Raw genomic sequence first — 11,201 nt, 5'->3', positions numbered from 1 at the left:
CTATTGTCGCCTCGTTGCTCATTGCTTCTCTGGTAATCATCTCTGTTGTTTCCTCCGGCGCTTGCTCGGAAGCCAGCCGAGATTTGACTTGGGGCGTCATAGCTCGAGTATTGCCGAGGAAATCGTCGCCTTGGTTGATAATTTCGACCGCGGTCTTCCTTACGGCGACCTATGCTGTTTGTTGTGAACAGCATCTTCTCCATCTGCCCATCTGTTTGCTATTTCCATTAGTGCGGATACTTGTCTTTGGATTGGTCATCCCCAAGTCCTCGACAAAATCTCCACGCCTGATTCTACGCGACGAACGCGTCTATTGCTCTCTCGTCAGATATGTTTTCTGCCGAGTTTTTGATAATATTCCACCTTTGGATATACTTTCTCATTGGTTCATCTGGCTTTTGTCGGCACGCCCTCAGTTCCTCTAACGACGCAGGTTTTTTGCATGTGGACCGGAAGTTCTTGACGAACACGTCCTCGAAGCTATCCCAGCTGTCGATAGATCCTGGAGGAAGTTTCTTTATCCAAGATCGCACGGCTCCACTCAAATGCACCTGGATGCTTTGCATAGCTGTTGCTCTGGTTCCTCCTGTGAGTTTCACTGTCTCGAGATAATCAACTAGCCAATCCTCTGGATCTTGAAGGCCGTCGAATTTCTTGAAGTTATCAGGCAACTTGAATCCCGAAGGGACTCGAGTTTTTCGGACTCTTCTCGTGAAGCATGGCAAACCACACATATCCTCGTCGTTTAGCTCTGGGGACTGCCAATGTTCCCTTCTGCTTTGTCGCACTCTGTCGACCCTTGCTTGTGCTGCCGTGTCCCTTGCTCCGCTTGGTCCTTCGGGAGCTGCTGCTGTTGCTGTGTCGCGAGTCGTGGACTATTTTGCCTTGCTGCTCCTTCGGGAGGTGTTGACGCAAATGCCGTTCCCATGGCTCCAACTCCTGCCATTGCCATGTTATACAGTGCCTCCCTTGGATCTCCTAGGGGTGGCCTAGATGCAAGGATGAAAGCCTGTGTCGCCATATACCCAGCTTCTGGTGTCTTGTGGATGATGTTCCCTCTCGTGTCTATCGACATAAAAGACATGTCGAGGTTTTGAACCAAGTGCTCTCTTTCTCCTTCAGGTACGTTTTGTAACCTTGATCTTGCTCGTTCCGAGCTTCCACGTGGCTATCACCCGAAGTTCTAGATTGTCGACTCAGCTCTGCCCTTCGCCTACTTGATGCGGAGGCTGCCTCCCTTCTTCTGTTTAGAGCAATTGTCTGTTTTTCCAATTCCCTTGCAGCTCGTGCGAGCCTATATTGATATGCTTGTAGCTCTTCTGGCGTGGCTGTGGTGGCCATTGGTTCTGAGCCATCCATAGCTCTTGCGGCTCTATCCCATGCTGCTTGTGGAAGCTGAACTCTATCTCGCGGCTGTGACCCGATGTATTTGTTGCCTAAGCCTCGTCGCAAATCAGAGGGATCGACATATGGATTTCCCAAATCGTCGAAAGCCTCGGATGTTTCTTCCTGGTCACGACTTGGCTCTCCGATGACATAGATCTGATGATACTTTGTATTTGGATCTATGTTGGGTTTGGTGACACCATCATGAAGATTGGCGAAGACCTTGCCCACTGTAGTGGATTTGTCGATGAAGTTGAAGCTGTCGACACTGCTTGAATCATCGCTTATATAGGAGTCCGCAGATGACTCAAGCGACATGTCGCTGAAGATCTTGGCAAGTTTTTCTCTTGCCCTGGTGCTGATGAAGCGTGACGGCGAAGTTTCTTCCTCTCCTGATTCGGTTGACGTTGTATAGCTTGAAAAATCGGAATCGACCACCGAAAATCCCGACGAGATCGGAATTTCGACACGATACGACCCCTCTTTCTCGATGCGAAAGTGAAATCTTCCGAACGTCATCTCCATAGGCTCCTCCAGATACGCATATGCATCCAAACAGGAGGGCGAGTGAGGAACAAAATCGACAGGACCAGTTGCGATCTGTTTACCTCGATCCATCGCGTTGCTTGCAGTTGATGAAGTCGATGATCTTGAACGTGACATCGAGATCAGAGCCTTGACGCCTCTAATTCCCACAGACGGCGCCAATTGACAAGGTATCAACTTGTCAATGCCTATGGGTTGTAGACTAGGGTTTAGTTGGAAGTAGAGGGCAAGTAGATCTCGAAGGTTTCAGCCGAAAAGTACTCGACGATTATGAAACTAGGGTTTGAGAAACAATGATTCGATGCTTTCTTTGTCCCTCGACTCCCCCTTATATAGGAGGTGGAGCCGAGGGATTCGTGTTGTACAAGTTACAAAGTCCGGGAAGGTTTACAACTCATCCCGCAAGATTACAAACACCACTTCTATTACAATTCTAACTTTCCTTAATATCAACTTGGGCTTCCGAATCTTCATATTCTTCGGGTCGTGGGCCTTCAGTAAACCCAGGGTACTATCTTCGGCAGGCCCATTGGGGATGCCTATGTCAGTGACGGTGTCCATGCTATGTTAGTACTCGGTATAATTGCGTTGGTCTATCATGCACTCTAAGGTTATTTAAATATGAACATCGAATGTTGTGGAGCTTGTTAACTCCGGCATTGAGGTGCTCTTGTATCCCTACACAATTAGTGGTGTTCATCATCCAACAAGAGAGTGTAGAGTGGTTTTATTATGTGATCAATGTTGAGAGTGTCCACTAGTGAAAGTATGATCCCTAGGCCTTGTTTCCAAATACTGCAATCATCGCTTATTTACTGTTCTACTGCATCTGTACTTCCTGCAATATTATCACCATCAACTGCACGCCAGCAAGCTATTTTCTGGCGCCGTTACTACCGCTCATATTCATCCATACCACTTGTATTTCACTATCTCTTCGCCGAACTAGTGCACCTATACATCTGACAAGTGTATTAGGTGTGTTGGGGACACAAGAGACTTCTTGTATCGTGATTGCAGGGTTGCTTGAGAGGGATATCTTTGACCTCTTCCTCCATGAGTTCGATAAACCTTGGGTGATTCACTTAAGGGAAACTTGCTGCTGTTCTACAAACCTCTGCTCTTGGAGGCCCAACACTGTCTACAGGAAAAGAAGTGTGAGTAGACATCATCGCGGCGTCCGAAGCTTCGGCTCCTACGGCAGCCCCCGCGGCTCAAGTGTCGACTGCCTCCTCCCTTTCTAGGGGGGAGGATATTCCTTCGACTGCTGCCGCCACGACTCTTCCTTCAGGGAAACCTGTAAGTCTTTCTTGATCATAACAAAAACCTTCATAGATGTACCTTGATTGATGATTTTTTGTTAAAAATATGTTCTTCCCCTTTCCTTAAGGATCTGCGGGGCATTATATCTTCTTTGGAGGTCTTCGCCTCCCAATTTACTTCCCTTGAGGCTGATACGTCTCAAACGTATCTATAATTTCTTATGACAATACCTACATGTTTTGTTCACACTTTATATCGTTTTGATGCATTTTCCGGAACTAACCTATTAACAAGATGCCGAAGTGCCAGTTCCTGTTTTCTGCTGTTTTTGGTTTCAGAAATACTAGTAAGGAAATATTCTCGGAATTGGACGAAATCAACGCCCAGTATCTTATTTTTCCACGAAGCTTCCAGAACACCGAAGAGAGACCAGAGGGGAGCCAGGGGGCCCCACACGCCAGGGCGGCGTGGGTGGGGCGCGCCCCCCTATTATGTGGCCCCACCAGGGCCCCTCCGAGGCTACCCTTCCGCCTACTTAAGGACTCCGTCGCGAAAACCCTAGACGAATAAGCCACGGTACGATAAACCTTCCAGAGCCGCCGCCATCGCGAAACCAAGATCTGGGGGACCGAAGTCTCTGTTCCGGCACCCTGCCGGGACGGGGAAGTGCCCCCGGAAGGCATCTCCATCGACACCACCGCCATCTTCATCACCGCTGCTATCTCCCATGAGGAGGGAGTAGTTCTCCCTCGAGGCTAAGGGCTGTACCGGTAGCTATGTGGTTAATCTCTCTCTCCCATGTACTTCAATACAATGATCTCATGAGCTGCCTTACATGATTGAGATCCATATGATGAGCTTTGTAATCTAGATGTCGTTATGCTATTCAAGTGGATTTTACTTATCCCACGTGTGTAAAGGTGACAGTGTGTGCACCGTGTGGGTCTCTTAGGCTATATTTCACAGAATACTTATTCACTGAGTTATGATTTGAGTTGGATGTCTCTATGAAATTGTGGTGTGTTAGTACCTCCTATGAATGCTCACGGTGACGGCGTGGGGTGTTTATTAGTACTTGGGAATACATCTTTAAGGTTTGCCTACATGATGAATTAGAGGTCGTTATCTTGCCAGAGAGTAATTCAGAATAGCATAGTGAAGTGCTTATTTATATTCCTTTATGATTGCAATGTTGAGAGTGTCAACTAGTGAAAGTATGATCCCTAGGCCTTGCTTCTAAGCATTGAATCACCGTTTACTTACTGTTCTGCTACATGTTTACTTGCTGCCATCTTTATTCCAGATTGCTATTACTACTCATAATCATCCATATTATTTGTATTTCACTATCTCTTCGCCGAACTAGTGCACCTATACATCTGACAAGTGTATTAGGTGTGTTGGGGACACAAGAGACTTCTTGTATCGTGAATGCAGGGTTGCTTGAGAGGGATATCTTTGACCTCTTCCTCCCTCGGTTCGATAAACCTTGGGTGATTCACTTAAGGGAAAACTTGATGTTGTTCTACAAACCTCTGCTCTTGGAGGCCCAACACTGTCTACAGGAAAAGAAGCCAACAGTAGACAGCAAGCTATTTTCTCGGCGCCGTTGCCGGGGAACAAAGAAAAGCTACACCACGAGAGATTTCTACCTCCCACGTCAACCACGCGCCAGTTGTGGACAGCAAGTTATTTTCTGGCGCCGTTGCCGGGGAGGAAAGGTAAAAGGCACTCACACTCCGGTCCCAGGTAACTAAGTTATTTTCTGGCACCGTTGTAAGTGCTCGAAGCTATTTCCTTTAGATCCTGCAATTGCATCTTTTTGTTTCTTGTTTTTATTTCACTAGCTAGGCATAATGGAAAGTAACAGTGAGCTTTTTAAGCTATTTCCTGTTAAGACATGGATTGTTTGATGCGAAAATTAAAAAACCTATGGTACCTTATTTGCATGATAGTAGCAATGATATTAGTATGAATGCTTTGAACACCATTGTTGCTAATGCTATGGAAAATTCTAAGCTTGGGGAAGCTGGTTTTGATGAGCATGATATTTTTAGTCCCCCAAGCATTGATGAGAAAATTTTCTTTGATGATACTTTGCCTCCTTATTATGATGATTATAATGATAGTGGTATTTTGGTGCCGCCTACTATGGAGGATAAGTTTAATTATGATTACAATATGCCTCCTATATTTGATGATGAGAATAATAATGATAGCTACTTTGTTGAATTTGCTCCCACTATTACTAATAAAATTGATTATGCTTATGTGGAGAGTAATGATACTTTTATGCATGAGAATCATGATAAGAATGCTTTATGTGATAGTTATATTGTTGAGTTTGCTCATTATACTACTGAAAGTTATTATGAGAGAGGGAAACATGGTTATATGCATCTTAATAATATTAAGTTTCCCCTCTTTATGTTGAGAATCTTGAAGTTACACTTGTTTTGTCTTCCTATGCTATTCACTTTGTTCTTCATTGACTTGTTTATTTACAAGATTCCTTTTCATAGGAAGTGGGTTAGACTTAAAAGTGTTTCTAATATGCTTTTTGATGATCTCTTTTGCTTCAACTCTTATTTCTTATGAGTGCATCATTAAAATTGCTGAGCCCATCTTAATGGCTATAAAGAAAGCACTTCTTGGGAGATAACCCATGTTTTTATTTTGCTACTATTTTGTTTTGTCTTGGAAGTTGTTACTACTGTAGCAACCTCTCCTTATCTTTATTTTATTGCATTTTTGTGCCAAGTGAAGTCTCTAATAGAAGGTTGATACTAGATTTGGATTTGTGCGCAGAAACAGATTTCTTGCTGTCACGAATTTGGGCATGGTTCTGTGTAGACAACTCAGAAAAATCTTCCAATTTACGTGAGTGATCCTCAGATCTGTACGCAACTTTCATTAGTTTGGAGTTTTCTCATCTGAGCAAGTTTAGTGCCCCAGAAAAATTCATCTTTACGGACTGTTCTGTTTTGACAGATTCTGCCTTTTATTTCGCATTGCCTCTTTTGCTGTGTTGGATGGATTTCTTTGTTCCATTAACTTTCAGTAGCTTTGGGCAATGTCCAGGAGTGTTAAGAATGATTGTGTCACCTCTAAACATGTGAATTTTTTATTATGCACTAACCCTCTAATGAGTTTGTTTTGAGTTTGGTGTGGAGGAAGTTTTCAAGGGTCAAGAGAGGAGGATGATATATGATTAAGAAGAGTGAAAAGTCTAAGCTTGGGGATGCCCCCGTGGTTCATCCCTTCATATTTCAAGAAGACTCAAGCATCTAAGCTTGGGGATGCCCAAGGCATCCCTTCTTCATCAACAATTTATCGGGTTTCATCTATTGAAACTATATTTTTATTCAGTCACATCTTATGTACTTTACTTGGAGCGTACGTATGTGCTTTTATTTTTGTTTTTGTTATTTTCATTCTCTGAATAAATGCTTGTGTGGGAGAGAGACACGCTCCGCTGGTTCATATGAACACATGTGTTCTTAGCTTTTAATGTTCAATGGCGAAGGTTAAAGCGCTTACGTTAATTGTTATATGGTTGGAAACAGAAAATGCTACATGTGGTAATTGGTATAATGTCTTGAATAATTTGATACTTGGCAACTGTTGTGCTCATTTTTAAGCTCATGCATCATGTACTTTGCACCTATTAATGAAGAAATACCGTAGAGCTTGTTGACATTTGGTTTTCATGATTGGTCTCTCTAAAGTCTAGATATTTTCTGGTGAGGGTTTGAACAACAAGGAAGACAATGTAGAGTCTTATAATGCTTGCAATATGTTTTTATGTAAGTTTTGATGTACCGGTTCATACTTGTGTTTGCTTCAAATAACCTTGCTAGCCTAAGCCTTGTACTGAGAGGGATTACTTCTCGTGCATCCAAATCCTTGAGCCAAAAACTATGCCATTTGTGTCCACCATACCTACCTACTACATGGTATTTTCTTCCATTCCAAGTAAATACTTCGTGTGCTACCTTTAAACAATTCAAAATTTATTATCTCTTATTTGTGTCAATGTTTTATAGCTCATGAGGAAGTATGTGGTGTTTATCTTTCAATCTTGTTGGGCAACTTTCACCAATGGACTAGTGGCTTCATCCGCTTATCCAATAATTTTGCAAAAAGAGCTGGCAATGGGTTTCCCAGCCCCAAATTAATTAACTTTAATAGGCACTCCTCCATGGTATGTGATTGTTAGAAGACACCCGAGGATTCGGTTAGCCATGGCTTGAGAAAGCAAAGGTGGGGAGGAGTGTCATCTCTAAATAAAACTAAAATAAATAGACACTCCTTCATGGTATGAGATTGTTGGAAGGCACCCGAGGATTCAGGTTAGCCATGGTTTGTGAAAGCAAAGGTTGGAAGGAGTGTCACCCAAAAATAAAAATTTCATGGGAGCACGCTCTTTGAAAGTCTGTCCGGCAAGTGGGTTAGAGTGCCTACTACCATTCGTTGACAACAACAAACACCTCTCAAAATTTTATTTTCATGCTCTCTTTATGATTTCAAAACTTGAAAAGCTCTAGGCATTGATAAGTTTATCCCTTGTCAATGACCTTGGTGGAGGCATTGTTTTGAGAGCGGGGACTATCTTCAGGGTGAAAACCTAAGATCTTTGATCGGGCGACGATGGTGTTTGAGCATTGTTCCCTTCTTGGAGGCGTCGTTTTTGGAGAGTCTGTAATTCAGGTGTTGTCTTGGCGGTGGATGTATTGTTGTTGTTAGGCCCGAGATACTGTAGCGGGACTTTTGTTTCTTAGTTTTCTTTTCTTGTTTTTGGTTGTGTGCATCCATAGTGCCGTTAGGGTGGTGCGTTGTTGCAGAGGCTGGGTGTAATTGGTATCTTCTTGATATTAATATATCTCCTTTATCGAAAAAAATGTTGAAAACCAACATAAAAGGTCTGCGTCGTTGTGGTGAACAAACAATGCTATGGGTAGGCTTAAGTTGGGGCCGATGTACGCCGATGGATCCGAAGAAGGAAAGGTGAACTAGCAAACACACACGAACACAACGATCTACCCAGGTTCAAGGCCCTCGTGAGGAGGTAAACCCCTACTCCTGCTTGTCTAAATTGTATATCTCTCGAGGTAAAATACCACTACAATGGTGTTCCTTGAGCTGTATGCGAGAGGAGGAAGAAGAAGAGAGCCCAAACCCTGTTGTGGAGGTCCTGCACTGATACGTCTCAAACGTATCTATAATTTCTTATGTTCCATGCTACTTTTATGATGATACTTACATGTTTTATACACACTTTACATCGTTTTGATGCATTTTCCGGAACTAACCTATTGACGAGATGCTTGAAGTGCCGGTTCATGTTTTCTGCTGTTTTTGGTTTCGGAAATCCTAGTAAGGAAATATTCTCGGAATCAGACGAAATCAACGCCCAGCATCTTAGAATTCCACGAAGCTTCCAGAACACCCGGGAGGGACCAGAGGAGAGCCACAGGGCCACCAGACAGTAGGGCGGCGCGGCCCAAGGGGGGGCGCCCCCCTATTGTTTGGCGCCCCCGTAACCCTTCCGACTCCGCCTCTTCGTCTATTTAAAGGTCCCTGACCTAAATCTTCGATGCGGAAAAGCCACGGTACGAGAAACCTTCCAGAGCCGCCGCCATCGCGAAGCCAAGATCTGGGGGACAGGAGTCTCGTTTCGGCACGCTACGGGACGGGGAAGTGCCCCGGAAGGCATCTCCATCGACACCACCGCCATCTTCATCAACGCTGCTGTCTCCCATGAGGAGGGAGTAGTTCTCCATCGAGGCTAAGGGTTGTACCGGTAGCTATGTGGTTAATCTCTCTCTCCCATGTACTTCAATACAATAATCTCATGAGCTGCTTTACATGATTGAGATCCATATGATGAGCTTTGTAATCTAGATGTCGTTATGCTATTCAAGTGGATTTTACTTATGTGATCTCCGGAGACTCCTTGTCCCACGTGTGTAAAGGTGACGAGTGTGTGCATCGTGTGGGTCTCTTAGGCTATATTTCACGAGAATACTTATTCACCGAGTTATGATTTGAGTTGGATGTCTCTATGAAATTGTGGTGTGTTAGTACCTCCTATGAATGCTCACAGTGACAGCGTGGGGTGTTTATTAGTACTTGGGAATACATCTTTAAGGTTTGCCTACATGATGAATTAGAGTTCGTTATCTTGCCAGAGAGTAATTCAGAGTAGCATAGTGAAGTGCTTATTTATATCCCTTTATGATTGCAATGTTGAGAGTGTCCACTAGTGAAAGTATGATCCCTAGGCCTTGTTTCCAAATACTGCAATCATCGCTTATTTCTTGTTTTCTTGCATCTTTACTTCCTGCAATATTACTACCATCAAGCGCACGCCGACAAGCTATTTTCTGGTGCCGTTACTACTGCTCATATTCATTCATACCACCTGTGTTTTACTATCTCTTCGCCGAACTAGTGCACCTATACATCTGACAAGTGTATTGGGTGTGTTGGGGACACAAGAGACTTCTTGTATCGTGATTGCAGGGTTGCTTGAGAGGGATATCTTTGACCTCTTCCTCCACGAGTTCGATAAACCTTGGGTGATCCACTTAAGGGAAACTTGCTTGCTTGTTCTACAAACCTCTGCTCTTGGAGGCCCAACACTCGTCTACAAGAATAGAAGCACCCGTAGACATCAAGCACTTTTACGGCGCCGTTGCTGGGGAGGTAAGGTAAAAGGTATTCACATCCTCCGACTACTAAGCTATTTCCTAGCACTTGTTGCCGGTGTGTGAGTGCTCGAAGCTATTTCCTTTAGATCCTGCAATTGCATCTTTTTGTTTCTTGTTTTCACTAGTTAGGCTTAATGGAAAACAACAAAAATATTAGAGATCTTTATAGTATTTATCTTGAGTTAGGACATGATGTGTTTGAAGAGAAAATTAAAAAACCTATGGAACTTTATATGCATGATAATGCCAATGTTATTAGTATGAATGCTTTGAACACCATTGTTGCTAGCGCTATGGAAGAATTTAAGCTTGGGGAAGCTGGTTTTGATGAGCATGATATTTTTAGTCCCCCAAGCATGGAGGAGAAAATTTACTTCGATGATACTTTGCCTCCCATTTATGATGATTATAATGATAGTGGTATTTTGGTGCCACCTACTATGGAGGATAAAGTTTATTATGATTATACTATGCCTCCTATATTTGATGATGAGAATAATAATGATAGCTACTTTGTTGAATTTGCTCCCACTACAATTAATAAGAATGACTATGCTTATGTTGGGAGTAGTAATAATTTTATGCGTGAGACTCATGATAAAAATGTTTCATTTGATAGTTATATTGTTGAGTTTGTTCATGTTGCTACTGAAAATCATTATGAGAGAGGAAAATATGGTTGTAGAAGTTTTCATGTTACTAAAACACCTCTCTATATGCTGAAATTTTTGAAGTTACACTTGTTTTATCTTTCTATGCTTGTTGCATTGTGCTTCATGAACTTGTTTATTTACAAGATTCCTTTTCATAGGAAGTGGGTTACGCTTAAATTTGTTTTGAATTTTCTTCTTGATGCTCTCTTTTGCTTCAACTCTCATCCTTATGAGTGCATCATTAAAACTGCTGAGCCCATCTTAATGGCTATAAAGAAAGCACTTCTTGGGAGATAACCCATGTTTTTATTTTACTACATCAATTTTGTTTTATATTTGAGTCTTGGAAGTTGTTACTACTGTAGCAACCTCTCCTTATCTTTATTTTATTGCATTGTTGTGCCAAGTAAAGTCTTTGATAGTGAAGTCAATACTAGATTTGGATTACTGCGCAGAAACAGATTTCTTGTTGTCACGAATTTGAGTAGGATTCTCTGTACGTAACTCAGAAAAATCTGAAAATTTACGTGCGTGATCCTCGGATATGTACGCAACTTTCATTAAATTTGAGCTTTTTCATCTGAGCAAGTCTGGTGCCTCTAAAAAATTCGTCTTTACGGACTGTTCTGTTTTGACAGAT

This window comes from Lolium rigidum, chromosome 3 (genome assembly GCF_022539505.1).
Source record: "Lolium rigidum isolate FL_2022 chromosome 3, APGP_CSIRO_Lrig_0.1, whole genome shotgun sequence".
NCBI lineage: Eukaryota > Viridiplantae > Streptophyta > Magnoliopsida > Poales > Poaceae > Lolium > Lolium rigidum.
This window is presented reverse-complemented; position numbering follows the sequence as displayed.